Raw genomic sequence first — 20,801 nt, forward strand, 5'->3', positions numbered from 1 at the left:
TTGTAGTCAACTTAAATACCTAGGTCTCTCAATCTTATACCTAGGTCTCGCAATCTTTTCATTTTGAAGTAGCATGTTATCTGTGATAGGCTGGAACTGGAGGATACTTACCAAATGTTGTAGTGTTTCACTTTCTGGCTTTTTTTAAATACTTTCATTAGATTAAACATAGGCACACACTATTAGAAATGCGAACAAACAATATTAACTTTTTTCCACATGTTTATTTTTCTTTACAGCAATTGTCTTTCAGGTCCTGCTCCCCCTCAAACCTCACTCCTCTTCTGCATGTATTGTTTCCAAAAATTTGTGCTTCCCTTTACTAAAGATCCTATTCCTAGTTCTTTCACCTCTTCTTCTTTTTTTTTTTTTTTTTTTTTTTTTATAGTATTCAGAATACAAATGCAGTTGGTTTAGATTCTGATTTTCATTTTCTAGTCTTCTTCTTCTTCTTTTTTTTTTTTTATGTCAGCCAGAATTCAGCTTAATGCCCTAATATGTCAGAGCAATTCAGATCATATGTCCCAGCTCAAAAGAATCATTTCCTTAGTTACAACTCAGAATTCTTAAATATTGCTTCAGTAGAACAGAAACGTCACAGTAGTGTGCAGCAAGATAAATCCATGCTTTATATCTTGTACAAATTTCTTACATTAAACACAAAAAAACTTTAAATATAATAAAAATCATGGAAATAAGTATGGTAGGTGAGCGCTTTATTAATTCAAATAAACTTTGTAGACTCAACACCTAAACCCACTGTGTATATAATATATAGACACACACGGAAAATTGTGTAAAAATCTATCTGTAATATATCTAAAAATCTATTGGTTATTAGGAATAAACAATGAGATGGGATTGACTGAGCAGCTGATTTGGGTCTCATCACAAGATAAGATCTTTAATTGGCTGTAGAAAAATATACTGTGATTGGTGCTATAGAGGCAGGCCTTAATTGTTGTTGGCTGAAAACAAGGAAGTTGTTTGTCCATCAGGCTCATTGAAACAAATGTGGATGGTCAGAAACAACATCCAAACCACAAAAATGCACAATATAAAACATAGGGAAGTGAGGGAAAACCCTGAAACAGTCAAAGCGGTTATATAAAGAGTAGAATGAATAACTACGACCAAGGAGATATGGCAGATGCCGGCCATCATAGAAGGGATGTAAAAAGAAGAAGAAAAATAAGAAGAATTAATATATGCTAATTGGACAAAAATATGGTGTAACAAGATAAACCGGAATCAAAATCTGCTAATCGGACCAGTATCCAAAAATGGCCAAGGACCGAACCATAAATAAAAGTAATAAAATGAGCGGGAACTAAAACCATTAAAAGCTATGAAAAAAGGAGGGGTGGGGGGATGTTCAAGCAAAACAAATAAGTAGTCAACTGATAAAAGGGGGGGGGTCTAGGTACTAACGTGAATGCATAAAATCTTTCCTGTAATTGGATAGTTCATATGGCACTGCAACAAATAAACCAATAGAGAAAAAAATTGATTTATAATGGTCATGGGAAAAATAGATGGAGAAAGAGCGGTCATGGCTAACCGTGAAAGGAAAATGGCAAAGAAGCTGATTGGGTCTTGTCGCCAAACGTGATCTATAATTGGTTCTAGAAGTAAAAGATGTGATTGGTGATTTATAGATGTATAAAGTATTATTGGTGATGTATAAAGTATTATTGGCTGAAAAATTAGAACAACTAGAAAACGTAATTTATGTCAGAATGGTGAAACTAAAATACATGTGGATGGTCAACATTATAAAAATAGAAAATAATAAACGTATACAATAAATTAAATATGAAATAACGATGGGGAAGAATGAAAGCTATGCTAAAATAGTAACCAGTAAAATCAGCAACATTAAGAATAAATAGGACAGATTTAGAAATACAGCCCGGGCCGACCAAAATGAAAGTGTTAAAATCAGAATAAGCAGGAAAAAAAACATGCTAATTAGACAAATAAAATGGTATGGTCGAGGGAGTAAAAACACATGTAACCCATCAAAAAATGCCCAGAGAAAGTATGAAAAAAATAGTGGTCCTGTCAGTGAACTAATAGATATCAAAATGGTGCCAAAAACGATAAAAATAGAGACCCACTGACAAATCTTAAGCTGTGAACCTAAGAAATTCTTGTGTTTATACAAACATCATAATATAAATTCTGGTTGACACAATATAAAACTATATAAATGAAAAATGAACAATAAATGCGCTTTCACCATGAGATTTCTTCAGACCTATCTGTAAAAAAAAAAAAAAATAAGGGTACCTTATTTTAAATGGGGCTAAATGAGTATGATATAATGATAAAGTTTTGCTGCGACTTGCATTTTGTCATTGTATCATAATCTTTCTAAACTCATTCACATACTCACTTATTTTTCTCTCTAGCACTCTCTAGTTGCTCCTCTTCTCCTCCTGTGAAGGATTCACCTTATTCTGCAATACTTTTATTTGTCCCACTAAAATTGGGTTAAATCAGAGAAGTGAAGAAGTATTGGGAGTTATTCTAACTCCATTTTCAGTTTTATTGTGCTCACTTGCTATCCCTTCTGAAAAAAAAATATGGCTTCATCAGCAACTCTTAAATTTCCACTATCCATTCTTTAAATTTCTCATTAACAGGTAGGTGAGAAGGCACCAGTGTCTCATTTTTACTTCATTAACCTGCATTTTTATCAGTCCATTATCTGAAATAGTAATTGGATATGTGTCAAAGCTTTCAATTAAATGCCTGTGTTCCTGTGGAATATAATTTCTATGTAGTCTAGCCCAGTTATTGTAGCTTTGGGAATAATATGTAAATTTGGAGTTCCTACTATTGAATTCACCTCTTCCATAAGGAATTTGTATAAATGTCTTAAGAAATCTATCCTTTTTGTTTGTTATATTTTCCCTTATAGGGTCCCCCTGATATATCCTCACTATTGCAAGTTAAGTTTCAGTCCCCAACTGTAAGTAATATTGTTTGCTGAAACCTAATTATTTCTCCCAAAATTTTCTTGAGCTCCATTATAGCAATTTTTGGTGGAATATCGATGCCTACCAGCGTAATCCTCCTCACCTGCCAGGTAAATGGGCTATTGTCTTTTTTTTTTTCTCTGTCGCTGTTGGTGCCCCTCTAACAAATAAGTATTAGTACACTCCTTTCCTTTGTCACTGATATTCTGCTAAACATCTGTCCTGAAAAACTTTTTGTCAGATTCACTCGCACCTTTCTTTTCAAATGTTTCCTGCAGCATTACTGTTTGCAACTTCCATTTATTAATAGAATTCAGTATTCTTTTCCTTTTTTTTCGCCCCTGTACCTGCAAGGCAATTTAAATTCCAAGATGCTATAGATGGAGTAGCTATTATGATAAAACAGTATTGTTCTTGCTCATTATACATATGGTTTAAAAGCCTGCGTTTGCGCTTGTTTCCCACCTTTCCTGTAACTAGTCTAGTCCAGATACAGATGTGATGTATCCAGGGCTGTTTGTAAGCTTCTGAGCCCCCCCCTCCCCAAAAGCCTTTCTGTGTTGGAGGGAAGCCTTCTAGCTTATCAGTGGGAGTGGTAAGCACTAGGTAGCCTATCTACCACAAGAGGAGTGGTTTCTGGCCCAGAATTTGTAGTTTATTGGCATTTGGGCAATTTTTTCCATCTTTCAACTTTCTGGTCTAAAAGTTCACATTTGCGCTTTTCCCGTCTTTCCTGTAACTAGTCTAGTCCAGATATAGATTTGCTGTATCCAGGACTGTTTGTAAGCTTCTGAGTGGTGCCAAAGTCTGTTCTTCAATTTCTCCCTTAGATCTGCTAGTTTTCTCCTCTCCTGCACATTTGCTAGCTTATTAGTCTAGCACTTTACCAGACATCTTGTAGCAATTATTGTAGCACACAAGTGCTACCAGCACTAAACGTTCTACAAGGAAACTGCTCCAGTACTATTTAATACCCACCTCTCCAGCATGTCTAAAGGTCAGTTCCCTGTGCTTTCTCCTAATTAACCTGGTGCACTTGGGCATCCTGAAGCAATGTAGCAACTGCCTCATGTGCACAGACAACCCTCTCCTCTTACCTTCTAACACACAAACTTGCGAGAGATGCACTTGTATATCCAAATTGGAAGCCATGCAGTCTCCAGCCAAGACTGGAATAGCTGGTCAAGAAGAGAACGTCAACACTTGCACCACACCACATGGAACACTCAGCCCTACAGAACACACACCATTAGTGCCTTCACATAAAAACACAAATGACACACCCACCTTTGCTGAGGCTCTCAACAAAAATCTACCCAAACAGCAGAGACCTCCAAGGCAGAAACCCACTCTACCACCACAACACAACACTAATCACGAGACACGCAACTCTCCTAAGCAGTGTGCCACTTGGCCATAGCCCCGAAGGCAAAACAGCATGCCCAACACACTAGCCAACAGTGACTTGATAGTGAGGCACACTGATGTCCCACTCCTTTGAATAAGGAGAAAGTAACAGTCAGCTGCCTGCCAGGTGCCAGGATCCTCCACATAATGCACTGACTCGGGTCCCTCAACAACAGGTACAAATATGACACTGTTATTGTACATGTGGATGTGAATGACCTGAGACGTACCTCCCTGGGCTACATTAAAAGAGACATGGAGGAGCTCTCAGATTATGAGCCCAGGCGGGTATGACCCTAGCCCTGAGCAGCATCCTACCATCGCCCAGAATGATACCACAGTACAAGCAGAAAATGATTGATTTCAACAATTGGCTAAGTTTCTGGTGTCATTCTAAGGGGATCCAGTATCTATTCGCCTAGAATGACATGATTGACAAACTGTGATGGTTTGCCAGAGATGACCTGCATCTGTCACCCCTGGGCTTCTGGGTACTGGCCAAGGCTCTTGCCACCCCTATCAACTACCCCTCATTTAACTGGGAAAACTATTCATGTACCAATACACTTGCCCAACGTTTCCTGGAATTCATTAATTTCAGTGCTCTGGGCCAGCTCATTCTTACCCCCACTAGAGGAAGCAACATCCTTGACCTTGTCATTACTAACATGGGTGACCATTGCTGTACACCAGTAGTCAACTCCTTCCTGGTTAGATGCGACCACAAACTAATCACCTTGGAAATCCACATCTCTCCCACCCCCACAAAGGTAACCACTATGAAAAACTTCTCCAAAGCTAACTTTGGGCTCTTAAAAACAGAGGTGGCTAACTTCACGGCACACATGCAAATGGATAATAGTTGCATGACTGTCAAATCATACCCCAGTGGACTTTACGAACACTTACACTAATGTATGGCTCTCGCCATACCCAATAAAACCAAGATGCTGTCTGTCAAAAAAAAAGGAAGCCAGTCTGGTGGTCCGCTGCCATAAACAAACTACAATAGAAGGAGGAAACTGCTGAATAGGGTGAAGTCCTAAGACTGGAAAAACTCATCAACCTCAACAAAAAGTTGAGATCCCTCATCAAATCCTCTAACGTTAGCTATGAAAACAGAATTGCCACAAATAGTAAAGACAACCACAAAGGCCTTCTATAGTTATGTAAAGAATCTCCACGGCAATACCCACATTTGCTTTTAGCTACTGCACAATGGTACCTCCTATACCGAGCCAACAGATATTGCCAATATACTGGCCAACAGATTCAGTGCCAACTCCCCCCCCCCCCCCCCCAAAGAACCAATCACAATACCAGTAAATTTCCAGGCACCCAATATTACTGCTGCACAGGTTAAAACAGCACTGTCCAAGGCCAAGAATACAGCTTCTGTAGGACCTGAAAATATCCCTGGCTGTGATCTACATGAACTACAGAGTGAACTGGCACCTCAACTGTGTGCCCTGATCAGTCACAGCCTCACGTCAGGCTTTGTCCCTACCGAATGGCGCACTGCTACAGTCATCCCCTCTCCACAAAGGAGGAGTGACTACAGACCCTGGGAACTATCCCCCCATTAGCCTGACGAGTCTGATATGCAAAGCTATGGAATGATTCATCATGAACCTAATAAACAAGGATATAGTGAACCTCCAAACTCTGGATCCCACACAGTTTGGTTTTGGGAAGGGTAGTTCATGCCTGCTCAACTTGGTCGACTTCGAGTCAGTCACCCGAGGTGTGGATGAAGGTAAGGTAGTTCATACAGCCTACCTTGATCTGGCCAATGCCTTTGATACCATTCCACACTCAGGAAGCATAGAAAAACTCATTAAGCTAGGCGTCAACCCCTATACCACTAGGTGGGTTGCAAACTGGCTCCCAGATAGAACGTAGCTGACTCCAAGTTAGACTGCCGACCAGTCACAAGTGGAGTCCCACATGGTTCGGTCCTGGATCCTCTCCTGTTTGGTATCTACTTCTCTGAAGTCCAGGCCAACATGAAGGGGACTCTGGCTGACACAGTTCACAGACTATTGCAAGTTGGAAGCTGCTATTAACTCCCCAAGTGATGTTGATATCCTTCAGAAAGGCCTCACTGAGACCGACTGGTGTCAGAACCATGGCCATAAGCTCAGTGCCAAAAAATGTGTTGTCATCCCCTTTGGGATAAACCTGGTTCCCATGAATTATCACATCAATGGTAGTCCACTGCACGCAGAAGGTATTATAGAAAGTTCTTCTATGTGGCACATCTCATTACTAAGGGTTTTGCATCCACGAATAAAGAGGCCATTGTCTCCCACTACTCTTCCCTCATTAGGCCAGTCGAGTACAATGCCCCATTTGCCATTTACCTCGCTAGACACCTGCAACAACTGGAGAGGCTGCAGAAGTACCTCACAAAGAGGATCCTAGGCCTTAAACACTTGTCCTATATCGACAGACTCAAACTCCCAACTATTCTCTGTCTCGTATTGCCTACTTAGAGGCGATCTCTGCTTGACTTACAAAGCCATGTCTGACCCAGCTCTGTTAGAAATGCTACATCTAAAGAAATCCCAATCCCTCTGCGCCCCATGCTTCAGAGACCTCAACCTCATTGCCACAATCAACAGAACGTGCTGGAGGGACAGGTTCATAACCCAGACTGCCCACGCTATGGAATAGACTTCCCATACATGTTAAACAGAGCACCTCGCTGGCCCTCTTCAAGAGAAATCTTGAGTGGATGGGAAATAGAAAACTCACCCTGGGGATCATTCCAGTGGCTCTACTCGACAGAGGCACTGGGAACTAAGGTTGGGTGGCACAATGCCACGGTAATCCTATGGGCTAAGCTTGTAAAGGCTCCATGGCCAATAGCCTAGTACATACCTATGAGCCTGTGAACCTATGAATGCATATTTCAAACTTATCTTAAACCTACACACTAATGTTTGGCAGGTGGATCTTTTATTCAGTTGTATATTTTCATCTCCATTTGAACCTGTCACATTTTTCAAGACTTTGTGCTTTAATGAAAACTTTCAAAAGAAAAAAAAACTAAACAAATTTTCTCAACCACTCCAGTCCCTATTAATTTTGAACAAACTCACAAAACTTTTTATGTTCAGTTTCAACAAGTGAAGTTTGATCTTCCAAGTTGGAGCAGTTGCTGCAGATTGACAGCGGCACCCCCAAGTATAACGTAATCTAAAATTAAGGTTATCCATGCTAAAGTGTGTGTAAGAGCCTGTGCTCTCTCTGCACTAGTTTGTGTTATTTTCTTATTTCTATTTCCCTCCCAGATGTGGAAAACATTTTGTATGTTTTCAGAAAACATTAACTTTTAGCCATAGAAAAAAGTGCAGTAATTATCTTTTAAATAAAATAAAGTATGCACTTGGCATTAAAGTATTAAGGCTATTCCAGTGAGAAATAAAGCCTGAAATTGTTAACTGCTTGCTGTTGCAACATTTTAAATGTTGCATTTCCTTTAGGAAACGATGCTCAGAAATGTCAATATTGTTTGCAAGCATCAGCATCCTGGAAAAAAGCTGTAGTGGCTGTAATACCTATAGAAAATAAAAACCCATCAGGTCCAGTTTCATATATGCTCATTTCAGTTTTACACCATGATTATAAAGTGTTTGTCTGTGATGTCTAAAAGAATTGCAAAGGTATTGCCAAAATTGATAGATGTGGATAGTGTTTTTTTGGAAGGAAGGCAAACATTTGACAACATTAGCAGAGCAATGATGATTCAGAGAGGAGCAGAATGTAAGAAAATATCACTGTTGCAGGGAGTGCATTTGAAAGAGTAAGCTGGAATTTAGTAGGGCAGTGGAAGCATTCGCATTCCCCGATACCGTAATAAGGTTAATTTAAGAGAACATATGTGGCATCAGAGGCAAAACTCAGTGGGAGTGTTTGTCTGAACAGAGGAAACAGGCAGGGGTGTCCTCTTTTGCCATTGTTATTTGCACTATATTTAGAACCATTGAGAAAGAAAATAAGGAACTCCAACTCAAGGATATAATTGGTATGGTAATCAAGAAAAGTTGGCTTTATTTGCAGATTATATTACTTCGTACCTGATAAAACCAGAAAAGGACTTCTCAGTGTTGTGAAACTTTCTGAGAAAGTTCAAAGTCTTTATAGGATATAAAACAAAGGCTGTAGCTGTAAACTGTGTACATGTGTGTGTATATATACACACACACACTCAAATTGTTTCCCATATTTATAAGGACGTGATAAAATAAGTCTGTAGGAGTATGGGTTAAAAAGCATTCTGTTAAGGCATTTAATGATATATAAGAAGAGACTAAACAAAAGATAATACAAAAACTGAGAAATGGGAAGCTCTTGCCAATGGATATGGATAGCAAAGTACAAGCAGTAAAATGTTGTTTGTCCCTTTAGTTTTATACACAGGTAAACCAGAGGAGAAGTTGTGGATAATTTTAATAGAGTTGAATGATTTTTATCTGGGAAGGGAAGAGGGCAAAGAGTCAAGTGGGATAAGTTGATCTTTCCAATAGAACAAGGTGGTTTAGGATTATCTAATTTTGAAGGGAGATTTTAGAGCTGTTATACATAACTAAAGCAATTCAAAAGTGTCAGAGGATGATAGGGGGATTAAAGAAACAAGGAGGGCATGGGATATTGGATACAGATCCTTAAGGAGAATAACGGTTGTGCAGAATATTATATTCCTAAAGTAGCAGAAAGTATACCAAGAACTAAGCCAATATGGGAATGGAGAAAGGAGATTCTGCTGGTAAGGATAACTGCCATTAGGGATACAGAGAATAGGCTAGAGGAAGGTGGAATTTATTGGAGGAAGTTGGCAAAGGAACCAAGGTATTGGGAACAGATGATTAGAGAAGGAAAGATAAATGAATGGGAAAAAGTCAAGAAGACATTTGGACTGCTGCCTAAATACTGCCGGCTAGAGACTGCCCTCCCTACCTGGAATTGATATCGGAGTATAGGCAAAGAGAAAGTGATAAGGGAATCCTAAGTGAAGGACCTCCACTGGTTGAGTTTTTAGTTGACTCTAAAATAGACACTGCTGTTTAAAAAAAAAAAAAAAAGATAAATTGTAGGGCAAATAAAATATTGCACAATAAATATGGGAATAAATCAGACAAGTTCAAAACAAATTTGCAAGATAAATTAGATAGCAATTCACAAAGAAACAATGGGATAACCATTTATGGTTTCCAAGTAAGCAACATAGTCTAGAAGATTTACGATTTTTGCTTGGTAATGTTTGCATAGGTACTTTTATACCCCAAGCAGATTCCAAAATATGGTTGCCTAAGTAGCTGGCAAACTTCACAGGTGTGGTGAGGAAGAAAAAGGTACCTGGAAGTGTATGTTTTCAGATTGTAATTAGTTGGCAGACTTTAAAAATCCCTACAGAGTATTCCGTTACGAATACTGGGTGAGCAAATTTGTGCAACTAAGGAAATTGTTTTGAACTGGGTTACAGAATCTGTCTGAATTGGCTAAATATTATGTTTAATTCTGGTGGTTGCCAAAATACAAATCCTAGAAAATTGAAATCTTGCCAACAGTACTTTAATATATTGTAACAGATAAAAGAACAGGAAGTGGGATCTTTAGAAAGGGTAGGAGCAAATTGCACAGATCAAAATGGAAACTGTGGAACAAGAGGAAGAATGAGGTTTAAGAGAAGCTTGGAATTGAGTAATTTGTAATGTTTGATTATGATGTGTAGAAAAATATGATTCACAATGCTTGTAAATGTGAACTTGTTAATATGGTTCATTTACTTTTATATAAATGTAAGTTGGTCATAAGTGATATTTCAATAAAGACTCTTTTTTTAACAAAAATAAAAAAAGATAAATTGCACCTATAGATGGCTCATCTCTATGTAAAACTACTTTGCAATAAGAAAAAAAATGGGTAACTTTGCAGATGCATGAAGGAATCTTTGGAAATCTCATTTGGAGCAGAATGCATTGAGTTCCCCTGGCTAACCGCCTTTGGCTGCAGACTTCTTGCCTGTCACCGAGAAGGTTTGGTAGTGGGCGGGGAAAAAAACTAAGATCTTTGCAGACATGAGATGCTTAGCATTTTTCATGACTTTCATCATTTTGACGTTCTTTTTTAAGCCTATTTTCTTACAGGAAGTAAAGTGTTTATATCTCAAAACAAAGATATTAATCCAGACTTCCTCCCTTATAATAAAAAAAAAAAAAAAAAAAAAAAACAAGGGAAATTAGCTTAATTTTACATTTAATGTAATCTGTACACTTTTTTACATTCCACCCTACCCCAGCAGCCAAAGATTATAGAATTACATCAACTTTGTCTTAAACTTGCTTCTGTCCAGCCTTGGTTCTCTTGTTATACTTTGTTTTAATACGAGAAACACAAGCTTTAAAGAAGTACTTTTTTAACCGTCTTTTTTTACACATGCAGCAGTCTGTGAACATCTCCCCCACCCCACACACATTTAAAATATCCTTGACTGCATGCTGTAGAAACTGCTTTACAATATAGTATGTAGTTTTATATCCTGAAAATGTCCTATACATGTAAAAATACCAATAAGAACAACAGTTTTACTTCGTTACTTTTACAATGTGTCCGAGCAAGGATTAGGGACACCACTGAATTCCTCCAAATTATTTCTGATACACAGCTTGAGCCAGATTGGTTACTTTGTACATTGGATGTAAAATCACTATACACTAATATACCACACTGGGCTGTTTTGGAGGCTTTGGAATATTGGCTTAACAAGACTGAATTATATAAACCGGGTTTCAACACCCTTTTATTGTGTTTGACAGAACATGTATTGACTAAGAATGTATTCTATAAAGGAAAATGTTTTTTTGCAAACTAAGGGGACAGCAATGGGGGCATCCTTTGCCCCCATATACGCAGATTTGTTCATGGCTTACTTCAAAGAACAGGTCATTTATGACAATTCACATAATATTTGTATAGAAGAAATGGACATCTGGCGTAGATACTTGGATGATTGCTGGTTGGTATGGAGGGCTGATAGTGAATATCTTTTGGAATTCACCACTTATTTGAATGAAAATAAATGGGGAATTGAATTTTCTGTAAGCTATGATAAAAACAAAATGATTTTTTTGGATGTCCTGGTTTGCCGAACATCCGATCATACGCTGATTACAGAAATTCATCAAATTCCCTGAAAATAATTCACTACTCCATGTCACCAGCTTTCATCCTCCCCATATTTGCAAAAACATTCCCAAATCTCAGTTCGGGCATATTAAACACATTTGTTCTGATCAACACACATACACACATTTCAGGGATGATTTAGTACTTAGATTTCATGACCGTGGCTACAGAATTGGGCAGTATTACATACTAAACATATTGTCGATTAGTATGAAACGAGAGGATCTCCTTACTTACAGAACCAAGAATAAAACAAATTCGGAACCACCCAGATTCATTACCACATACGGACGCAACACCAATTCACTAATCAGTGTGGTTCAACAAAATTGGAACATATTAACTTGTGAACCAAAACTTCATGAAATCCTTGGTGATAGATGTTCATTTTCTTTCCGTAAAGGAAAAAATGTATCTGCTTTTTTTTAATCACTTTAAACATTCTGAAGCTAAAGCTACAAATATCATTCAAACTACATTATCAGGTGAACCTCTACTCGGATGTTTTCCTTGTGGACATTGCACTTATTGTGCCAAGCTACTCAAAACCAAGAGTTTTACTAGCCAAAATACCCCTGAAGTGTATAACATAAAATTCTTTGCTAACTGTTCCTCCGATTGGGTAATCTATTTGGCCAAGTGCAATTGCCCTGCATTTTATATTGGTCAGACTTCAAGACCATTGAAGCTCAGAATATCTGAGCATTTCAGCGATATCAAAAACGAGAGAGAGAGACTAATGCCCTGTATAAGCACTCTTTAATACATCATAATGCATGTTTTAGTTTCATTATTATAGATAAAATCATGAGACCTAGAAATAATAAATTAGGTTGGCATGATTTATTGAATTCCATGGAGAGAAAATGGATTATTAAACTTGGTGGGCTCTTTAAGCCAGGTCTCAATGAACATTAGTAATTAATCATATGACCTATGCATCATTTTATAAAAGGTTCTTTTTTTGTATGAAATCTTTACACTGAAGAAGGCTTTATTGTATTAGCCAAAACCGGTCTGTTTTGTTTCAAAGAACCTAATACTAAAAGTATTTCATATTACTATCGGGTGCCTTGTATGCTGGTCCTTGGTTGTGTACTGTTTCATTTGGGACCTTACAGCTGCCGTACTCGCAGAGTTCACTATACTTCACATTTCTTACAAAGCCATATTTCATAAATGTGATTTGATGCTGGATACAGCAGCTTTACTATCACACCTGCCTCTTCCCATTCCCTGATTGCTGAGATAAATTTGCTTCTCTTCTGTTTGGTATACAGTGAATAATACTTTTCCATAAGCATTCTGCTCTATCCAACTTTTTCCCTTCTGCCACAGTTTTGTCAGGATCAGCCCTTTCTACTTATATGATTGCATATATATTAATCTGGTTATGAAAGTGTTTGACCATTTTTGGTCTTGAATTAAATAAAGTGTTATTTATGTCATGACATATTGTCTGAACTGTATTGGGAATTATCCACCTCATTGGCTTATTTGGTATACGTTTATTTTTGCCTTCGCGTACACACTGCTGTTTGGCTCTTAATCTGGGTATTGGATGCTTTCTCATAGATTTGGAGCATACACTAGATGTCCCCTTTCAGTTAATAAATCCTGCAGTGAAATACCAGTCCAAGTTGTCATTTGTGCTTTCATAAAATGAATACAGCCTGTTCCTTTCAGTTTCCTCTGGTACAGCAGAAAATAGGTTTTCTTAGTGTACTTTATTATTTTGAAACAGCTCTCCTTGAAAAGCTTCATACTTGGACAGACTCCATTTTAAGTTTCCTCATGTCATCTGAATAGGTAAATAAAGTTTCTAATTGTTCCAGCCTTTTGTTGCTTGAGATGTATTCCTTCAATGTTTTGTTTATTTTGCACACCTCTTGAGTACATTTAGTTTATTTTTTTTCCTCTAAATAACTGGAAGCCATCTCATGAAACACTGGTGAAGTGTGATATGTTCTTTGTCAAACAGCTGCAGGATCATTCCCAGTCAAAATTTTCACCTTTTCTGTTTTCTTTCATATTCTTATGATTTCTTCTTTGCTGGCATCCAGACAGATTACTGACTAGCCAATAATTGAATTTTACATAGTTTGCATTTTCATTTTTTTCTTCAGTTCCAGTTTTCATAATGACAGAGCTAAAATTTGGCTGATGATCAGTGTGCACGTTTTGGAAGTCCCTCTGGCATTGAGTTTGAGACAATTATACTACACCAGCTGTTAACAAGTGTAAGCTCCTGTTAGAGTTCCTGTATTTCTAAGGCAGACTTAATGACTCCCAGTGTACAATCATCTATGACCTTTACCCTTTGGTCCTTGTTTGATAAGTGGAGACCCAGGGAGTAGATACCAATAGCAGAGGTCCAAGCTCAGATTCTTGAGGAAATCCACTGGTCTCCTTCATGCTGTCCAAGGATGCATCCCCCTAATTTACTGTGAGAGTCATGTCCATAAGCAGTCCGCTATCCACCTGATCTCATGGCCATTTTGAGCTCCTGTAGCTTGTTTATTAAATTTGCTTATGGTAGGGTATTGAATGCCTTGACAAGGTAAAGGTATACTGTGTGGAAGGCTGCTTCACAATCCACGGCCTGAGCAGCCTTCTCAAAGAAGGTCACAAGGTTCAATAGACAGGTTCTACTCTTGACAAAACCAAATTGCTGGTGATGGTCTGAGATTTTTGATTTCCTAGTTAATAAAGTAATTTATTATGATGTTCTTGGCTTTGCACATTAGACTGTCTAAGCTGATAGGTTTCTAATTCCTGGGGTCAGTGCTGGGCTTCTCTTTTGGAGTGGCATGGCAATAGCTCTTCACCATTCCCATGGGACAGTCAGTTGCTAGGCTTAGGTTGAAGAGGTTGAGGTGTGGGTCTGCTTAAACTCTGTAATGCTGTTACTTAGATGTATGTTATCAGGTTGATGGTTGAGGCATTCTTTTTGTTTGAACTGAGCTGAACTGAGATGGGCTACCAGCCATATCTCTGAGTTGAGATAACAGACAACTAGAGGCTTCCGAGTTTGCTAAAAAAAATGTAAGTTGCCTGTTTTTGCTTGAATATACTATTTTACTGTACTTTTTATTGTGTTCTGCTTATTTAATTTTGTATTTTAATACTGTAAAGTAAACTGCAATGATTTGTACTGCATGTGTCTGCCTTACAGCGCCTATTAAATCATATTTGTTGCTGTATTCACTGTTGTAAGTCTGTTTTTGCTATTTTCACTGTTTGCAAAGTAATTGTTGCTACTTTTCACTGTTTGCAAAGCATATGTTCTGCTTTCCCACCAAGCATGGTTTTTAAATAACTATTTGTTTACTGTTGAAAACATTTTTTAGTATCTCCTTGCTGTTTTTCTGCTGCTAAAAATGTCTCCTGCCTAAAATTACTGTAGCTAGTAGCTGTAGCATAGTCCAGATACAGGGTTTCTGCATCTGTGTCTGTTTGTAGTGACTGTTGTATTCTGAGCACATTTTCCAAGCCATCTTTGATTGGAAGGGGCCCTTCTGCACCCTGTGACAGAACTATGCTGATTGGAAACTGTCTGGTGAAGGGTGATTGATTGGTCTAGGGCTTGGGGTAAGCACCCTCATTGTGTTTTTTTTTTTTTTTTTTTTTTTTTAAGTTTCTACTTAATTTCTAGAAGCTAAAAACGTAACTCCCACATTTTAAGCCAGCTTTGTTTGTGCATTGAGCAGCACCATTAACTGCTGCACAATTGTGAGCCTTAGCCGGACAGATAACAATTTTTACCTTGGAATCAGCTGTAGTACATTACTGTAGTCCCTATCTTTAGTACATCTCTGGTCTAAGAAGTAGTGCTAGTGAGCTGTGACTTATTAAATCACCAGCCAAAAATGTGGTCAGAAATGGCCATCTACAGAGAATCTCCTAGATCAGTCCTGCAAGCACCCCCTTTGTGATAGCAGATGTTCTTCGTGTTTCACTGTTGCAGTCATCACATTTGGGTTATCCCTGCCGGGTTGGCCTGAATACCAGAGACTTAGTATTTTTGCATCAGTTGCTGTCGCTTGAGGATTGACATCCGGTCATTAGTAGTATAAAGGAAGGTGCCATTACATCAGTCATTCTTGTCATATAGAGCGAAGCAGAAGCCTTCGCACGAGTGCCGGTCGGCCGCTACCTGAGTTTCAGTTTCTGAACTGAAGTTGAAGTCTTCTAAAGCTAAGTACCCCATTGGGGATCCTTTTTTCTTGCACTAACTGATGCCAGAAAAAGTAATTGTCTTGCTTGTGAAAAGCAAATACCACACAGAGACTTCCACTCTTACTGCGTCACTTGTTTAGGCCCAGACCACGACGTCCCCCGTTGTCACTTCTGTGCTTTGTTCAACGCACTATCCATCGTCGGGCCCTTATTGTAGCCAGATATTTTCGTTTACAGTCCTTGAATTCCAATATGGCTTTGGTAAGCCATCTGACAGCAAATCTTCAGAAAAAACATAAAGATAAAAACAGAGACAGACCGCACAGGTCCAAACCTACCAACAACGCTTCTGTTAAGCTAGTTGTCAGTCCTTCAGTACTCAGGTGCTTTCGCAGCCCCTGATGCCTGCTTCAGTTGATTCGCAGGCCGCTACAGAGACCCCTTCAGAGTCCGGTATGCCACAAAACACTTCTTCGCTTAAGGGTCCTACGGTCATGTGTACCTTGGATGATTCGGGAGCTGCTGAGCAGGCACCGGCTTCCGAGGTAGTCCTTCGCACTACTGAAATTCTACACAAACAAACATCTTTCGCGACTGGCATCCCTTCAAAAACAACAGAGTTTCTTGGGCCCTGGGTTCGAACCACACCCAAGAAACCGATGACCTACACTCAGGCACCTGCTACCTTGCCTTAATCTCAAATGTTTAAAATGGTGGAAGACCTTTATCATGTTGATCAGGGGAAGCCAAGCTACCCCCTCAAAAAGGAAAAGAGATATGTCCCCTGTAGTTTTGTCTGAACAAGAGTCAGATGAATCTGATGCATCGGACTGTAAAGACATGCAAGCCCTCTCCACTTATGAGGATTCTGATGCAGAAGACTCCATTCCTTCGGCCTCTCCCCAGAGGATTTTTCTTTTGGGGAAACCATGCATACTTTATGGGAGCATTTCCAATGGGAGAGTTGGGACTACCCTCAGTACAAAAAAGAGACTCTGAATTCCTAGATCTTCCGCAGTACAGACCCTTGGCCATCCCCCCAGTCCTGGATGTTGTGGATGATGATTTCCTTGAATCCAGCTCGACTCCTGACGCCCTACCTCCTGCCCACAGAAAACCAGACAGGTACTATAGAGTCCCTGACTCACACAAATATATTTTTAAAATCCAACAGCTGACCCTGAGGTCATTTCTCAAGGGCCAAAAGGGATTAAAGCAACCTCTGCTAAGAATCCCACCCCCTCAGACAGGGATTCTCGAGCATTGGACAGATGGGGTAAAAAAGTGTAAACCTCAGATGTTCATCGTGTTACACTGCTGCAGTCATCACACTTGGGTTATCCTGCTGTCAGGCGGTCCTGCAGTCGGCCAGAGTTCCAAAGTCTTGGTCCGGCGTCGGTTGCTGTCGCTTCTTCCCTGACATCAGTGCGCCAGGGGTATATAATATGCATCTGACGCCATTTTCTTCAGTCTTTCTTGCCGCATGGTGCCCGAAGCAGAAGCAATTCGCAAGTGCCAGTCGGCCGACTCCTGAGATTTTCGAAGTTGAATTTCAGATCCGAAGTCTTCAATAAAGCTAAGTACCCCATTGGGGAAACTTTTTTTTCTTGCCTCAGACCGATGTCAGAAAAAGTTAAGAATTGTATTTCTTATGGGAAGCAAATACCTCATAAGGACTTCCACTCTTACTGTATTCCATGCCTAGGCCCTGATCACAACATCACTAGTTGTCGGTTTTGTGCTAGATTTAACAAACGCACTATAAAAAGACGTTTTGATTTTGTTTTGCACTACTTTGGCCGAAGGATCAATTATACTATGCCGTCGGATCAACCGACGACTGCAATTCTGAAAAAATGCAAAGACAAGGATAAAGACAGGCATCCGAGGTCCAAAACCGACGACGAAACCTCTTCTAGGCCAGTCGCTGGTTCTCAGTGAGGTGCTTTCGCAGCCCCTGACACCTGCTACCTCCAGAGCCACAGGCCGCCTCTTGACTCCCACATGGAGATAACTAGGCCTCTGGAAACTCAAGGTATTGGGCCTACGGAAACTAATCCCTCAGATGGGTCCGGAGCCGCTGAGCAGGCACCGGCTTCGAGGGTGTTTTCAGACCTTCACAACTTACCATTAAAACAACTGCCAAGACAAAGGTACCATTAAAGACAAAGAAACAAGTACAGCATTCTACTGGACAGTCCTCCATGCCTAAGAAACAGATGCTTAAAATGGCCAAAGACCTCATTATTCTAATCAGGGGTTCCCATCCCCCTCCTGAGAAAAGGCCTAGGCAGGATACAGACTATAACTCCTCTGATCAGGTTTCCATTTCCTCTGATTCCTCTTCAGACCAGGGATACTCCTTATCCCCTATGAGGACTCTGATGATGAGGAATCTATCCCTTCAGCCTCTCCTGCTGAGGATTACTCTTTTTTTTGGGGAAACTTTACATACCATGAGGGAACATTTCCATTGGGAAAGTCAGGAATACTCAGAATCCAAGAAAAGGCTCAGGGATTTCCTCTTATTGCCTCAGCACAGGCCCCTGGCTATTCCGCCTGTGCTAGACATTGTGGATGATGTGTTCTCTGAATCCAGCTTATCTCCTGACTCTTTGCCCCCTGCTCCAGCCAAGCCAGATAGGTATTATAGAGTCCCTGACTCAAGTTTCTTTACATGAACCCCTCTGCTGATCCAGAAACTATTTCCCAGGGTCCAAAAGGGGTTAAGGCTTCCATTGCAAAAAATCCAGTACCCTCTGACAAAGATTCCAGAGCTTTGGATAGATGGGGGAAGAAAGTATACACGTCTGCAACTTTAGCAGTAAGAGCTTTAAATTGCCAGTTTCACATGCTTAAGTACCAACAATATTTAATGGCTCAGTTAAAACAGAAAATGCTTGCTAGCTCAGAAGCTCCTGATTGTAAAGAAATGCAGGATTTATTGCATGCAGTTGAACAGGTGGGAAAACGTAATCTGCAATGTGATTTTGATTCTTTAGAGGCCTCTTGTAGAGCCACAGTTACAGGTTCTGTTATTCGAAGACCTGCTTGGTTAAAAGAACAGTTTACCTGAGCATGTTAAGGCAAAGTTATTGGATGCCCCTTTACAACATGATACCTTGTTTGGTGTTAAGGCAGAAGAGATGTTAAAGAAAATTGAGGATAAAGCTAAATCTCTGCAAACAGTCAAGGATTTCTTACAGGTACAGCCACCTCGGTTTAGCAGAAATTGGCCAACAAAAAATTGGTCCTTTCCAGTGTCAGACAGGCCACAGAGAGGCCGATACAGATGCCCAAGAGGCAGATCTCAACCCCAAGGCTCAAATCCTTTGCGTACGCCAATCATGTCCCTTCTGGAAGCCCCCTTAGGGGGAAAACTAGCACTTTTTTTTCTCAAAACTGGCAAACAATCACCCAAGACAAATTTCAGCCCTCATGGACATGAGAGCTATACAAAAAGTACCACAACAGGAACAAGGACAAGGATTTTACTCAAGACTCTTCCTGGTCCCCAGAAAGGACAAAGCCTGGAGGCCTATACTGGACCTCTCAATTCTGAATACTTACCTGGATGTTCCGAAATTCAAAATGTTGACATTACAGCAGCTTCTACCCATGCTGGGCAAGAAGGTTTGGCTTGTTACTCTGGACCTCAAAGAGGCATACCTGCATGTCCCTATCAGACAAAATTTCAGAAGATACCTCTGATTCAAAGCTGGTACAATGCACTACCAATTCTCTGCACTGCTCATTGGCTTATCTACTGTGCCCAGGGTCTTCACAAAGTGCCTGGCACCTGTAATTGCATTTTGCAGACAAAAAGGAATTCAAATATATCCATACCTGGATGACTGCCTCATTCAAGCAGAGACAAAGGACATTCTACAGCATCTGGCGTTTGTGAAAAAGTTGCTAATTGCTCTAGGGTACACAGTAAATGAAAAGAAGTCAAAACTAGTGCCCTCACAACAGATTACGTTCCTGGGTGCCAGCTTAAATACAGCGGCCCAGATGGCTTACCTCACGCCAGATAAACAAGTGCAACTAACTCAATATTTTCAACTACTGGCAAAAACGTTCCATCTCCCTGCAAGAAAAATTCTGCAGGCCTTGGGATTCATGGCATCCTGCATACTACTAATACCATATGCCAGACTGCATATGAGAAAATTACAATGGTACCTAAAAAGTGTTTGGACTCAGCATTATCGCAGTCTAGAAGCAGTAATTCCAATAATTCCCTGCCTACAACAGGAGTTTCGATGGTGGGTTCAGGCATGTCACCTAAACAAGAGTCAGTCTTTTACCCAACCCACAGCCAAACTAACTCTAACAGATGCTTTGGATTATGCCTGGGGAGCACACATGGCAGGAACATGCATTCAGGGCAAGTGGACCACAGACCAGATGCATCTTTACTTCAATCAGAAAGAGATGTTGGCTGTTCAAAACGCCCTAACAGCTTTCAAGGACCTTCTACATCCAGGACAACTATTACTAAAGACAGACACCACCACAGTAATGTGGTACATAAACAAACAAGGGGGCACTCATTCTTATCCCTTATGCAGGCAAGCCGTGACCTTGTGGAACACAGCTCTAACGTACCAAGTTCACCTGCAAGCACGATTCCTGCCAGGAAAGAAAAATACTCTGGCAGACGACCTAAGCAGAAATATCATGGACCCTCACGAATGGAAATTGAATCCACAAATCTTCAGCATGATAACACAAAAATGGGGATGCCCAGACATAGATCTTTTTGCCTCCCCTCTGAATTGCCAGCTACAAAAATTCTGCACAAGGACTTATCGCAAACAAGCATGGAAAGTGGATGCTCTTCTGTTCAGCTGGAAAAACCTATGTCTGTGCCTTCCCACCACTGCCTCTCCTTTCAAAGGTACTCCTAAAAGCCAGACAAGAAAAACCACAAATGATCCTGATTGCTCCAGACTGGCCATGCCAGCACTGGTACCCTGTCTTAAGGAACTTGGCACAGGGTCCACCATGGATTTTGCCCCAAATTCCACACCTTCT

At 40.0% G+C, this 20,801-nt stretch overlaps 1 protein-coding gene across 1 annotated transcript in view; it reads left to right on the plus strand.

Annotated features, from left to right (window-relative positions):
* The window catches only part of ZFYVE28 (zinc finger FYVE-type containing 28), a 2,243,904-nt gene that overhangs the window by 22,824 nt on the left and 2,200,279 nt on the right, over window positions 1–20,801 (plus strand). The gene's annotated exons all lie outside the window — the stretch shown is intronic.

This window comes from Protopterus annectens, chromosome 2.part1 (assembly GCF_019279795.1).
Source record: "Protopterus annectens isolate FY-2018-M chromosome 2.part1, PAN1.0, whole genome shotgun sequence".
Classification (NCBI taxonomy): Eukaryota; Metazoa; Chordata; order Ceratodontiformes; family Protopteridae; genus Protopterus; species Protopterus annectens.